General features: G+C 35.4%; 1 pseudogene; it reads right to left on the bottom strand.

Moving 5' to 3' along the window:
* Positions 1-9,525: 9,525 nt before the first annotated feature.
* Positions 9,526-10,105, bottom strand: LOC114048261 (annotated as a pseudogene).
* Positions 10,106-10,340: the final 235 nt, after the last annotated feature.

The raw sequence follows: 10,340 nt of genomic DNA, 5'->3' as shown, positions 1-10,340 counted from the left end.
ATTTTCAATTTTAATCCCTCTTTTTGATAGATCCTCCAAGCTAGTACTTGTTTTATTTATTTCTATTCTCTCCCCAAGTCTACTTTCTATTTTACCCTCTCACCCCTTATCCAGTGACACTGGTCTCTTTGATCTTCCTTCAACAAAGAAACTCTCTGTTCTGGGTATTTTCAATGGCTGTCCCCAATGCTTGCATTCATTTCTCTCCTAATTTCATTTCAAAATTTCCTGGTTTCTCTCAAGGCCTAGCTAAAAACCCATGTTCTATAGGAAGTCTTTCCCAGTCCCTTTTAATTCTAGCATGTTCCCTTTGTTGATTACTTCAGATTTGTCCTGCATATAGCTGTTTTCATGTTGTTTTTCCTATTAGATTGTGAGTTTCTCAAAAATAGAGACTCCCTTTTCCATTCTTTGTCCCCCCAGTGTTTAGCACAATTCCTGGCACAGAGTAGGTACTTAATATGTGCCTTTTAACTGATTTCTCTTTTTTTTCAGTTTTTTTAACTTTGTTCTAATATTTCTTATTATCTCCTAAAATTATTGAGTTCTGTTTGTGTCATATTTTTTTCAGAAAGTTCACTTCTTGATTAATATTTCTACCTTCTAATCTAACCTATTTTCTTTTCAATATGTTCCTTCTGAATATTCATTTAATTTTTTTTAGTATTTACTTTTTTTTTTATTCCATGTACTCTTGAACTTTTTGTGGCCAAACCCTTTTTTTCTCTCTCTGAACTTCTGGTTTTAGTTGATCTTGAGCTATTTTATTCTTTTGTGTTTACTTTTTGGACTTCTCTTAAACTATAGTATTTCTGAATTTTGTTTGGTATTTTCTTATATATATTCATATTTCCATCCTCAGTTCTTTTATTTTTTTTTTTGTGCCCCTTAGACACACTTGTAGAGATTTGGTAATTCTATATCTTCTATAGTTTAGATGTTGCTACTGATTGAGATGAAGAGATTGATATTCAATCTACCCTCTTCTTCAATCAATGACTTCTGGTCACTGTCCTAGTGTTTCCTTGTGAGTTTAGGCCTTGGTCAGTCTCTTCTTGTCTTTGAAGATCTTCAATCAGAAATTAGTTTATTTCTCTAATGCGGCCTCAAGAGTCTTCAGTGGGATATTGGAGACCAAAATGTCTTGATCTCAGGCCTTCAGAATGTCCTTTATAAGGTTTATAGCCAGGCATTGATTTGGTCCTGCCTTCAGATATAGCTCCCTGTGCCACAGTATATGAGGAATGGATGAATGGGCCCTAGCTCCCTGTGTAATTCTATCAGGGCTTGTTTTGCCCTCTGCTTCTATTCTAATAAATCAGGTCCTAGATTTGGTTCCAAACAACCAATCAATGAAGCTGATTTGGGGCACATTGTCCCTGTTAAGAATGACTTCATTTCCATTCAAAACTACATAATTGGCTCTAAGTACCCTTTTTATGCCTTACTCCCATATATGTACTCTGCTGGTTTTGTTGTTATTCATCTCATAGGTTATTCCACTGTCCATTCTTGTGCATTTGCACTAGCTATCTCCCTTTCCCAGAATAAACCCCACCTCCCAACTCTGTTTCTCAGAAGATCTATTGTTACTCAGGTCAGGTCTCAATTCAAGTTCTCCCTTCTACCTGAAACCTTTTCTAATTCTCCCAGACATTGATGTCTTTTACCAGAAATCACTTATATTTATTTTGTGTATCTATCTATATATCTATCTATTTGGAGTAGACATGTTTTTGGAGGCATGAACTATTTTACCTTTATCTTTATACCTCAATCATCTAAAACAATGCTGGCTCCTTGATAAGAGTTTATTTTTTTTATTAATTTATTTTGATTTATCAATAATCACTTCCATATGCTTTTGAGTTTAAAATTTTTCTCCCCCTTCCTCTCCACCACCCTCCCCAAAATGGTGCACAACCTGATATAGGCTATACATTTACATTCATATTAAACATATTTTCACATTAATGATGTTTTAAGTAAAAATTAAAACTAATAGGAAGAACCATCAGAAAGAGGAAACAAAATTCAACAAAAGAGAAAAAAAATAACAATTCAACTTCCATAGTTCTTTCTTTGGATGTGGATAGCAATTTCCATCACAAGGCCTCTGGAGATATTTTAGATCCTTGTATTGTGGGGAAGGGTTAAGTTTATCAATATTAATCATCATCCAATGTGGCTGTTATTGTGTACAATGTTCTCTTGGTTCTGCTCACTTCACTCAGCATCAGACCATACAAGTCTTTCCAGGTTTTTCTGAAGTCAGCCTGTTCATCATTTCTTAGAGCAAGTTAGTATTCCATCACATTCATATACCACAACTTGCTCAGCCATTCCCCAATTGACGGGCATCCTCTCAATTTCCAATTTTTTGTGACCACAAGAAGAGCTGCTATGAATATTTTTGTACATGTGGGTCCTTTTCCCATTTGTATGATCTCTTTGGAATATAGCCCTAGAAGTGCTATTGCTAGGTCAAAGGGTGTGCACATTTTTATACCCTTTGGGCATAGTTCCAAATTGCTCTCCAAAATGGTTGGTCATTTCACCACTCCACCAACAATGCATTAGTGTTCCAATTTTCCCACATCTTCTCCAACATTTATCATTTCTTGTTTTGTCATCTTGGCCAATCTGATAGGTGTGAGGTGGTACCTCAGAGTTCTTTTGATTTGCATTTCTTTAATCAAAAGTGATTTAGAACATTTTTTCATATGACAAGATGGCTTTAATTTCTTTATCTGAGAACTGTCTGTTCATATCCTTTGACCATCTATCAATTGGGGAATGACTTGTATTTTTATAAATTTGACTCAGTTCTTTATATATTTTAGAAATGAGGCCCTTATCAGAGAGCCTGGTTGTAAAATTGTTTCCCAATTTTCTACCTTCCTTCTAATCTTAGTTGCATTGGCTTTGTTTGTGCAAAAACTTTTCAATTTAATGTAATCAGAGTTACCCATTTTGCTTTTCATAAAGTTCTCTAGCTCCTGTTCGGTCATGAATTCTTCTGTTCTCCATAGATCTGACAGGTAAACTATTCCTTGCTCTCCCAGTTTACTTATAGTATCAGCCTTTATATCTGAATCATGAACCCATTTTGACTTTATTTTGGTATATGGTGTGAGATTTTGGTCTATGCCTAGTTTCTGCCATACTCTTTCCCAGTTTTCCCACCAGTTTTTTTTTTTTTTCAGAGTGGATTCTTATCCCAGAAGCTGGGGTCTTTGGATTTATCAAATAATAGATTACTATAGTCATTGACTACTGTGTCTTGCATATTTAACCTATTCCACTGATCCATCACTCTATTTCTTAGCCAGTACCAAGTAGTTTTGATGATTGCTGCTTTATAATAGAATTGAAAATCTGGAATGGCTAGGCCATCTTCCCCTGCATTTCTTTTCATTAGTTCCCTTGATATTCTGGATCTTTTGTTCTTCCAAATGAATCTTGTTATTATTTTTCTAACTCTATAAAATAATTTTTGGTAGTTTTATTGGTATGGCACTGAATGAGTAAATTAGTTTAGGTAGAATTGTCATTTTTGTTATATTAACTTGGTCTACCCATGAGCAACTGATGTTTTCCAATTATTTAGATCTGACTTTATTTGCGTGAAAAGTGTTTTGTAATTTGGCTCATAGAGTTCCTGGGATTGTTTTGAGAGGTAGACTCCTAAATATTTTATAATGGCTACAGTAAGTTTAAATGGAATTTCTCTTTCTATCTCTTGCTGTTGGGCTTTGTTGGTAATATATAGAAATGCCAATGATTTATGTGGGTTTATTCTATAGCCTGCAACTTTGCTAAAGTTGTTTATTATTTCAAGTAGTTTTTATTTGATTCTCTAGGATTCTCTAAGTATAACACCATGCCATCTGCAAAGAATGATAGCTTTGTTTCTTCTTTGCTTATTCTAATACCTTCAATTTCTTTTTCCTCTCTTATTGCTGAAGCTAATGTTTCCAGTATGATATTGAATGACAGTGGTGATAATGGACATCCTTGTTTCACCCCTGATCTTATTGGAAATGCTTCTAGCTTGTCCCCATTACATATTATGCTTGTTGAAGGTTTTAGATAGATGCCATTTATCATTTTAAGGAAGACTCCATTTATACCTATGCTCTTTAGTGTTTTTAATAGGAATGGATGTTGTATTTTGTCAAAAGCTTTTTCTGCATCTATTGAGATGATCTTGTGGTTTCTGTTAGTTTTCATGTTGATATGATGAATTACGCTGATAGCTTTCCTTATATTGAACCAGCCCTGCATTCCTGGTATAAATCCTACCTGGCCATAGTGTATTATTCTTGTGATAAGTTGCTGTAATCTATTTGCTAATACTTTATTTAAAATTTTTGCATCTATATTCATTAGAGAAATTGGTCTATAATTTTCTTTCTCTGTTTTGACTCTTCCTGTTTTAGGTATCAGCACCATATTTGTATCATAAAAGAATTTTGTAAGACTCCTTCTTCACCTGTTTTCCCAAATAGTCTGTATAGTATTGGAATTAATTGTTATTTAAATGTTTGATAGAATTCACATGTAAATCCATCTGGCCCTGGAGATTTTTTCCTAGGGAGTTCATCAATGAGTTCTTTGATTTTTTTTTTTCTGAGATAGGGTTCTTTAAGTATTTTACTTCCTCTTCTGTTAATCTGGGCAATTTATATTTTTGTAAATGTGTATCCATTTCACTAAGATTGTCAAATCTGTTGGCATATAGTTGGGCAACATAATTCTTCCTTGATAAGAGTTTAATAAATATTTGATGATTGATTTATTGATTTCCTATTTCTCTATTTTTGTAGCTTTTTATGATCTTTAAATAAATCTGTCACTCAAATCCTAATCATTGCTGATAAGTTCAAGATGATGATCATGATGATGATGATGATGACATTTATATAACCCTTTAAAGTTTGCAAAATACCTTACACGTATTATCTCATTTTATCTTCAAAACAATTCTAGGAGGTTGGTGCTTTTAATACTCTCATTTTACAGAAGAGGAAAAAGAGGCTAAGTGACTTACCTAGTGCCACACATTTAGCTAGTAAGTGTCTGAGGTCAAATTTGAAGTCAAGAAATTCATGATTCTTGGCCTAGGACTCTATCCATTTGGCTATCTAGCTGCCTTTGATAATAATATCAAAGGAGAAGAAAATTAGTGGTTTTTTTTTTTTAAGTGAAGTAAGGCATAATGGATTATCATGGTATAGAGGCAAGGTTTATCATTGAAATAAAAATAATTGTTGAAATGGATGCTGCCAATTACTTGGTATATGAATTTAATCAATTAATCAGTTAATCAATACATATTCATTTAGCAAGCATTTGTCCTGTGATAGGCACTTTTCTATCGCTAGAAGTTAATTGTTTCAGCCTCAGTTTCCTCATCTTTTAAAGGAGAAAGTTGGACTAGATAATTTCTACTATTCTTTCCAGCATTAACATTCCATTTGATATAATTTTTAGTTACATTCCATTGCAAATGCACAATATTTTTCCTATATAATGAAATTTGTGGGCTACTGTCATTTATGACCTTATATCTATTGGAAAATATATTCTCTGTTCCAAAAAACTAATTTGTGTAATTTTATAACAATTTATTTGTGAATTTGGGACTTTCTGTTTTAAGATTAAATAGATTACTTGATCCAGTAAGTGAAAGTTAAGAAAAATAAAGTTTTCTGTTTTTTTATTTACTTAAAGAAATCAAATAAATTTGAAAAAAATAAAATAAAATAACTTCCTTACCTTGAACATACATACATAGTTTCAATGTTTTAGGAGATTAAATCTCTTAGATAGTGATCAGTTTCTTCATCAAAGTTGCCATTTGATCTGAAGCAGAGTAGTTTCACCCATGATTAGAAGCATCTAAATCTTTACCAAACTCTTTGGCATACCTCTAAATTGCATACCATTTATTTAGCAGTTACTGTGTAATTAGTGTGTCTTAATTTGAGCATTAAAAATGTATTGAGTTCTACACATAACATTTTTAATTGCAATATTGATTTGTGGTTAACTGATTTCACTTCTGAGATTTGTGTATCTTGAGTGTTGAAATGCTCTTTAAAAATTGCCATGGTAAAGAGTTTGTTATATTAGGGAAAATTTCAATAATTAAAAAAAAACTTTAATTTCATGGACAGGAAAATAAAGGTGCAAGAAGGCAAATTCCCATGCAAATGAGAATACAACAAATACTCCTTAAAACTTCTTACGTATGTGTGTGTGTATATAGACTAATAAAGGAAATAATTCCTGTCTTGTTTTGAGAAGAGTTGATTTTAGCACAGCCCTGTGATTCATTGATATAGTAAACTCCCTGTACCAATATAGATCATAAACACTTCACCATTTTGTAGTGTTAAGAAGTTGCCCAAAGCACTGAGAGGTCATATGGATTGCCCAGGTTCATATAGCCAATATGTTAAAAGTAGAACCTGAATTCAGATCTCCCTGACATTTGTGTCAATTCTCTATCTATTTTACCTCAGATATTTTTCCAGTGCCACAAAGTTAATAAATGCCTGAGGCAAGATTCAAACTCCAACCAGAAGGCCCTCAATTTAGGGAAGCGGGAAAGGCCTCCTAAAGAAGGTAGGATTTGAGCTGAGCCTTGAAGGAAGACAAGATACTGATTGGAGGGGGGAGAGTGTTCCACTCAGGTGGGTTGTGAACCCATATGGAGTAGCAAAACACAGTTTAAGAAATGCTAAAGGGGTTGTGAGTGGAAAAAGTTTAAGAAGTCCTGGATAGGGGACAGCAAGTGTTAAGTCATGAAGGTGGAGTGTGTCATGTGAAAGGGGGAGCAATTAGGCCTGTGCAGCTGGACCATAGAGTGTGAGAAGGGTAAAATATATGATGACTGGAAAGGTAGAAATGGACCAGATTGAAAAGAACTTTAAATGTCAAGGAGTAAACTTTATGTAGTCTAATTATGTGAAGTAACTTGGCTAAAGTTATGAAGCTAATGAGTAGCAGAAATAGGAGTAAAGTCCTGGTCCTCTCTAACCATCACCTTTCTCTCTATCTAAACTTCTCAATCCCACTAGAATCTAGAATCCCAATTGTGACTCCACCTCAGCTCTGATACATGAAACCTTTTTTCTTTATCAAATCAGGGAACCCAGCCACCATATCATTTCCTGCAGACATGGGACATCATTACTCCACAGGGGTCCCTTTCCGCCTCCCACTTACCCCTCCTTTTTTGTGTTAATTTGCATCATTAGAACATGAGCTCTTTGAAGTCTGGGACTTGTTTTGTTTACAATTGTACGTATTCCCAGCACTTAATACAGTTCCTGGCATATAGTAGTTCCTTACTAAATGCTTTCTCTGTCCCTATTTGAACCCTGATCAAATGCCCTTTCAACTGTGCTAGGTTCTCTTTTATATTATAATAAATTTCTCACCTCTGTGACAATGGCCAGCATATTTCTGTAGGCAATACTTTGTTCCACCTTTCTAATAGCATGCTCTCCACATCTAACTAAAGTATATTTCTGTGGTAGTTGGACATGCCCACCCTCATATGCTGTGCAAGTTCCTGAAGCAGCTAAACTTCTAAATGGCATGAAATTGACTTTCATCCAAAGCTAGACATAAAAATGATTGACTTAGTGGATTGTGTCATGATGTAGATATGTTTATTCTCTGGCTAAAGTTGATAAACTGATTTTCTGAGTACAAAAATGGAAGTTTCAGAATGCTATTACATAGAATAGCAAAACATTAAAGAGCTATTTAAGTGCATAAATCTGGAGCACAACACAATCTCTGCAGGAAAGCATAATTAGATACTTAGTTTGGTGTGCAAAATTTTGCCTGAATGACCCTGTTGATTCCCCCCACCCTTAAATCAAACCAAAAAATACCCAAAAGACTCATCTCAAAACTGCAGCTTCAGCAGAGTCAATTTGCATACCACTTGGGATCTCAAGCAATTCATTCCTTTATCCCTTCTAGTAGTAAAAAAAAAAGGAAAGCATAAGGAAACAGATAAGAATAGTAGCTAAAACAAAAAGAAGATCTTAATGGAGAAATAATGGAAACAAAAACAAAATGAAAATTTTTGATTCTCTGGTTTAATATTTACTACTAGAGAGAAAGTAAGAAAAAAATTATACAGAAAATTAAATGCTGGCATATCAGATACAATACAGTTTCATATCATATATTTTGCTTTCCTTTGTATTCAGTGTGATTAATATCCTTGTGTGTAGTCAACAGCTCTTTCTAGTCTATTATTTCTCTCAAAGCTGTCCTCACAGTTTCTATATTTGGTGCCATTTCTTTGGTCCCTTTATAATATAATCTCCCAAATGTCTTTGATCTTCAAAAAATCTATAGTTCATTTTTGGTGTAACTAGAGAAGGGGAAGAGAAAGATGAGAGGGAGGGAGAGGCAGAGAGAGACAGAGAAACAGAGAGAGACAAAGAATCTGTACAGCAACATAATTAAATGTTTATAGAAAAAGGAAAAAAAATGAGTGGAAGAATTAAAACACTGCACATGGGAGAAAACACAGAGGCTGGTATTAACTGGAGCTCTTAACCAAAAGTCATTATGGTGTAGTGAACTTAACACAGGATTTGAAATGACAGCCTGCTTTTGAAACCAGACTCTTCTACTCACTAGGTATGTGAACTCATACCTGTCACTTAATCTCTCCAGGCCTTGATTTCATCATGTGTAAAATAGGCAGTTGGACTAGGAGGCCCTTTCTAACTTGAAGTCCTATGATTTAGCTAATAGAAAGCCCTACTTTGGCAAGTAACATAGTACAAAAGTCCTGTTAGACTAGACAGTAAGGCAAAGCAATTCAATATAAACTAAAACCAGAGATTATGTTTACTTAGCATTTGGAAAGACAAATGTGAGGAAATTTGGGCACTGGTAGCATCACTGTGTTGCTATAGTCATGTCCCTATGCCAACTGTACATCTGCAATTGAAGCCCTCCTGCTAGGCTACATCACAACTATGGAGCCATCTTGCTGCTCCCTCCCCTCCAGAGTTTATCTTTTTAAACATATATAACCTTAGAACTCTCACTAAAGCCATGACAGTTTCTGTTTCTTCCACAGTGCATTTCTTTCTGTGCCCATTGTCTCTTTTACAAAAGTGGAGAAATCTAGGGATGTCACTGGGTGTTTTTACATGCCTTGTCAAAGTCAACATTAGCTCTTCTCCTTACTCCTCTACAATTGGAAGACCCAGCACAGCATTGCTTAGGAAAAACAAAAAAACAAAAACTTACCTAAATTTCTAATAAGGGCAATTTCTATCCTCTCCCTTATCTATATCTGCTCATTAATAAAGCACAACACACAATCTGCAGTTTTATTTCATTGATTTCAAAGACTTAGAAGTAAAAGTTCGAGATAGAACTAAGCTCCCAAATCCCCAGTGCTATTCCAAACATTCTTTTTTTTTTCTTTTTAGCAACCTGGGGATTTATTCCATTAGAGAATGTCCAAGTTAGGGTTTATTTGCCCTTTCGGGGTTTGATCTTTCTTAGGTAGAACTAAAACTCTTTGCCTTTGAGCAAGTAGCTGTCTGCTCGGCCACACTGGCCTGGCCTCGATTCGATGTAGGCAAGTAACTTGCCCCTGCTGGAACTGTTCCTCCAGAAGTGAGCTGATCTTGGCATTCTTCTTCCGTTCCTCATATTTCTTCTGGATCTTGTTTGACCTCTTTTTATTTAAAATTTCTTCCTCCTCAAGAGTCAGGTTGGCTCCCTTTTTCTGGCCCAAGGGCAGGGCATAGTGGGACTCATACCACTGGCGCTAGGGGGTAATATCAATGAGCAGATGCAATTCTTCACCAGCGTCTTGGTCTGGACCACCTCACTGATATGCATTATATCAATAATCCTTGTTTTTCGGGTACAGCCCTCGGATCCCCAGGTGAAGTTGCCTACATCCAGTCTCAGAGCCCGATACTTTTTGTTGCCTCTTCGCAGTCGAACAGTGTGGATGCGGCTCACACTTGTTCTTCTTGTGGTAGGGCTTATGCTTGTCTCCAGTCTCATGGCACTTGTGCCAGTTGTCCCAGGAGATTCCCATGGTTGGCGCAAGCTGCAAAGATAGCTCTTCCAAACATTCTAATGGGTACAATTGAAGCTGGGGAGCAGAAGTGTGTAAATAATACACAAGAACCTTTGATTGCCCCCTGGGGAGATAGAAAAGGAAGAAGAGTGTCCTTGTCTCTTCTTTCCAAAGCAGCTTAGTGAACAATTCAGATTCTACACAATCCATACCTGGAGTAACTCATATTTCCTGGTTACAGATCATCACTTTG

Source organism: Vombatus ursinus, unplaced genomic scaffold, assembly GCF_900497805.2.
Source record: "Vombatus ursinus unplaced genomic scaffold, bare-nosed wombat genome assembly UNPS02014792.1, whole genome shotgun sequence".
NCBI classification, from domain to species: Eukaryota; Metazoa; Chordata; class Mammalia; order Diprotodontia; family Vombatidae; genus Vombatus; species Vombatus ursinus.
This window is presented reverse-complemented; position numbering and strand designations above follow the sequence as displayed.